This window comes from Arachis hypogaea, chromosome 4 (assembly GCF_003086295.3).
Source record: "Arachis hypogaea cultivar Tifrunner chromosome 4, arahy.Tifrunner.gnm2.J5K5, whole genome shotgun sequence".
NCBI classification, from domain to species: domain Eukaryota; kingdom Viridiplantae; phylum Streptophyta; class Magnoliopsida; order Fabales; family Fabaceae; genus Arachis; species Arachis hypogaea.
This window is the reverse complement of record NC_092039.1, coordinates 72,500,781-72,505,833: the sequence shown is the minus strand read 5'-3', so window position 1 is coordinate 72,505,833 and position 5,053 is coordinate 72,500,781. Positions and strand designations below refer to the sequence as shown.

The 5,053-nt window shown below is 38.4% G+C and overlaps 1 non-coding gene across 1 annotated transcript; it reads left to right on the top strand.

Moving 5' to 3' along the window:
• The first annotated feature begins 3,977 nt into the window (after positions 1-3,977).
• On the top strand, positions 3,978-4,081 carry LOC112798763 (small nucleolar RNA R71). Its single transcript, XR_003200360.1, has one exon. It is a non-coding gene; the product is annotated as a small nucleolar RNA R71 (small nucleolar RNA).
• The last annotated feature ends 972 nt before the right edge of the window (positions 4,082-5,053 follow it).

Sequence of the window (5,053 nt, the reverse complement as noted above, 5' to 3'; positions counted from 1 at the left end):
AAACTATCTAAAAACAATGCCAAAAAGCGTATAAATTATCCGCTCATCACAACACCAAACTTAAATTGTTGCTTGTCCCCAAGCAACTGAAAATCAATTAGGATAAAAAGAAGAGAATATACTATAAATCCCAAAATATCAATGAATATTAATTCTAATTAGATGAATGGGACTTGTTGCTTTTTGCTTCTGAACAGTTTTGGCATCTCACTTTCTCCTTTGAAGTTTAGAATGATTGGTATCTATAGGAACTTAGAATTTCATATAGTGTTATTGATTCTCCTAGTTAAGTACGTTGATTCTTGAACACAGCTACTTTTATGAGTCTTGGCCGTGGCCCTAAGCACTTTGTTTTCCAGTATTACCACCAGATACATAAATGCCACAAACACATAGTTGGGTGAACCTTTTCAGATTGTGACTCAGCTTTGCTAAAGTCCCCAGTTAGAGGTGTCCAGAGTTCTTAAGCACACTCTTTTTGCTTTGGATCACGACTTTAACCACTCAGTCTCAAGCTTTTCACTTGGACCTGCATGCCACAAGCACATGGTTAGGGACAGCTTGATTTAGCCGCTTAGGCCTGGATTTTATTTCCTTGGGCCCTCCTATCCATTGATGCTCAAAGCCTTGGATCCTTTTTACCCTTGCCTTTTGGTTTTAAGGGCTATTGGCTTTTTCTGCTTTGCTTTTTCTTTTTCTTCTTTTTTTCGCCACATTTTTTTCTTTTTTTCGCAAGCTTTTGCTTTTTCACTGCTTTTTCTTGCTTCAAGAATCAATTTTCATGATTTTTCAAATTGTCAATAACATTCTCTTTGTTCATCATTCTTTCAAGAGCCAACAATTTTAACATTCATAAACAACAAGATCAAAATTATGCACTGTTCAAGCATTCATTCATAAAACAAAAGTATTGTCACCACATCAATATAATTAAACTAAATTCAAGGATAATTTCGAAATTTATGTACTTCTTGTTCTTGTGAATTAGAAACATTTTTCATTTAAGAGAGGTGATGGATTTATGGAATTATTCATAGCCTTAAGACATAGTTACTACATACTAATGATCATGAAGTAGAGACACAAAACATAAACACACATATAGCATAGAAAACGAAAAACAGAAAAAATAAGAACAAGGAATGAGTCCACCTTAGTGATGGTGGCGTTTCTTCTTGAAGAACCAATGATGTCCTTGAGCTCTTCTATGTCTCTTCCTTGCCTTTGTTGTTCCTCCCTCATTGCTCTTTAATCTTCTCTAATTTCATGGAGAATGATGGGGTGCTCTTGATGTTCCACCCTTAATTGATCCATATTGTAACTCAAGTCTTCTAGAGAAGTGTTGAGTTGTTCCCAATAGTTGTTGGGAGGAAAGTGCATCCCTTGAGGTATCTCAGGGATCTCTTGATTTGTAGTCAAATGCTCTACTACTGAGCTATGGACCCTTGAGATGAATCTCTCCATCTCCCATGACTCAGAGGTGGAAGCTTTTGTCTTCCCTTTTCTCTTCTTTTTTTTTTTGAGGTTTCTCTGGCCTTAGGTGCCATCAATGGTTATGGAAAAACAAAAAAGCTATGCTTTTACCACACCAAACTTAGAATGTTGCCCGCCCTTAAGCAAAAGAAGAAAGAATAGAAGAAGGAGAAGAAGATATAGAGAAGAAAGATGGATGGATGTGAGTGGTGAATGGAAAACAGAAGGGATGACTGTGAATGGGGAGAGAGGGTGAGGTAGGTGGGGATCCTGTGGGGTCCACAGATCCTGAGGTGTCAAGAATTTACATCCCTGCACCAATTAGGCATGTAAAATGCCTTTGCATACAATTCTGGCATTTAAACGCCGAAGTGATGCTTATTTTGGGCATTCAATGCCCAATTGCAGCATGTTTCTGGCGTTGAACGCCAGTTCTATACTTGTTTTTGGCGTTCAGTGCCAGCTCTCCTCAGGGTATATTCCTAGCGTTTAGAAACCAGGATGCTGCTTGTTTCTGGCGTTCAACACCTGATCCATGCTCTGTTCTGGCATTGAACGCCAGCCAGATGCTCCTTACTGGCGTTTAAACGCCAGTAAGTCCTTCCTCCAGGGTGTGATTTTTCTTCTACTGTTTTTGATTCTATTTTTAATTTTAGTAATTTTTTTCGTGACTCCACATGATCATGAACCTAATAAAACATAAAAGAACAATAAAAAGAAAAATAAAATTAGATAAATAAAAATTGGGTTGCCTCCCAATAAGCGCTTCTTTAATGTCAATAGCTTGACAGTGGGCTCTCATGGAGCCACACAGGTAATCAGGTCAATGTTGTAGACTCCCAACACCAAACTTAGAGTTTGGATGTGGGGATTCAACACCAAACTTAGAGTTTGGCTGTGGCCTCTCAACACCAAACTTAGAGTTTGATTGTGGGGGCTTTGTTTGACTATGTACTGAGAGAAGCTTTTAATGCTTCCTCTCCATGGTTGCAGAGGAAGATCCTTGAGCTTTAAACACAAGGTAATCCTCATTTAATTGAAGGACTAGTTCTCCTTTGTCAACATCAATCACAGCTCCTGTTGTGGCTAGAAAGGGTCTTCCAAGGATGATGCATTCATCCTCCTCCTTCCTAGTGTCTAAGATTATAAAATCAGCAGGGATGTAAAGGCCTTTAACCTTCACTAATACGTCCTCTACTAATCCATAAGCTTGTCTTACTGACTTGTCTGCCATTTGTAATGAGAACATGGCAGGTTATACCTCAATGATTCCCAGCTTCTCCATTACAGAGAGTGGCATAAGATTTATACATGACCCCAGGTCACACAGAGCTTTTTCAAAGATCATGGTGCCTATGGTGCAGGGTATTACGAATTTGCCAGGATCTTGTCTCTTTTGAGGTAAAGTTTGCTGAACCCATGTATCTAGTTCACTAATGAGCAAGGGAGGTTCAACTTCCCAAGTCTCATTACCAAATAACCTGGCATTCAGCTTCATGATAGCTCTTAAATATTGAGCAACTTGCTCTCCAGTTACATCTTCATCCTCTTCAGAGGAAGAATAGTCTTCAGAGCTCATGAATGGCAGAAGGAGGTTTAATGGGATCTCTATGGTCTCTATATGAGCCTCAGATTCCCTTGGGTCCTCAATAGGAAACTCCTTCTTGCTTGAGAGACGACCTATGAGGTCTTCCTCATTGGGATTCACGTCCTCTCCTTCCTCTCTAGGTTCGGCCATAATGATTATATCAATGGCCATGCACTCTCTTTTTGGATTCTCTTCAGTATTGCTTGGGAGAGTACTAGGAGGAGTTTCAGTGATTTTCTTACTCAGCTGGCCCACTTGTGCCTCCAGATTTCTAATGGAGGACCTTGTGTCACTCATGAAACTTAAAGTGGCCTTAGACAGATCAGAGACTAAGTTTGCTAAGTTAGAGGTGCTTTGTTCAGAATTCTCTATCTGTTGCTAAGAAGATGATGGATAAGGCTTGATATTGCTGAGCCTATTTCTTCCACCATTATTAAAGCCTTGTTGAGGCTTTTGTTGATCCTTCCATGAGAAATTTGGATGATTTCTCCATGATGAATTATAGGTGTTTCCATAAGGTTCACCCATATAATTTACCTCTGATATTGTAGGGTTCTCAGGATCATAAGCTTCTTCTTCAGAAGATGCCTCTTTAGTACTGTTGGAAGCATTTTACCATCCATTCAGACTTTGAGAAATCATGTTGACTTGCTGAGTCAATATTTTGTTCTGAGCCAATATGGCATTCAGAGCATCAATTTTAAGAACTCCCTTCCTTTGAGGCGTCCCATTATTCACGGAATTCCTCTCAGAAGTGTACATGAACTGGTTATTTGCAACCATGTCAATAAGTTCTTGAGCTTCTGCAAGCGTTTTCTTTAGGTGAATGGATCCACCTGCAGAATGGTCCAGTGACATCTTAGAGAACTCAGATAGACCATAATAGAATATATCTATCATGGTCCATTCTAAAAATATGTCAGAAGGACATCTTTTGGTGATCTGCTTGTATCTGTCCCAAGCTTCATAGAGGGATTCACCATCTTTTTGTTTGAAGGTCTAAACATCCACTCTAAGCTTGCTCAGCTTTTGAAGAGGAAAGAACTTAGCCAAGAAGGTCGTGACCAGCTTATCCCAAGAGTCCAGGCTATCTTTAGGTTGAGAGTCCAACCATGCTCTAGCTCTGTCTCTTATAGCAAAAGGGAAAAGCATGAGCCTGTAGACTTCAGGATCTACTCCATTAGTCTTAACAGTCTCACAGATCTGCAAGAACTCAATCAAGAACTGATAGGGATCTTTTGATGGAAGTCCATGAAAGTTGCAGTTCTGTTGTATTAGAGCAACTAATTGAGGTTTCAGCTTAAAATTGTTTGCTCCAATGGCAGGAATTGAGATGCTTCTTCCATCAAACTTGGACGTAGGTGCAGTATAATCACCAAGCATCCTTCTTGCATTATTGTTGTTGGGTTCGGCTGCCATCTCCTTTTCTTGTTCGAAAATTTCAGCAAGGTTGTCTCTGGATTGTTGTAATTTAGCTTCTCTTAGTTTTCTCTTCAGAGTCCTTTCAGGTTCTGGATCAACTTCAACAAGAATGCCTTTTTCCTTGTTCCTGCTCATATGAGAAAGAAGAGAATAGAAAAGAAAGAGAAATCCTCTATGTCACAGTAAAGAGGTTCCTTATTATTAGTAGAAGAAGAAAGGGGATAAAGAAAGGAGAATCCAAATACAAGGGTGAGGATAAGGGCAGTGATTTGAGATGAAGAGAAGTGTTAGTAAATGAATGAATAAATAAAATAAGATGAGAGAGAAGTTTTCGAAAACATTTTTGAAAAGGAGTTAATGATTTTCGAAAATTAAGATAAGAAATAAAATTAAAATTAAAATTTAAAACAATTAATTAATTAAAAAGAATTTTTGAAAAAGAGGGAGGTATTTTCGAAAATTAGAGAGAGAAAAGTTGTTAGGTGGTTTTGAAAAAGATAAGAAATAAACAAAAAGTCAAATCGTTAGTTGAAAAAGATTTGAAAATTAATTTTGAAAAGATAAGAAGAT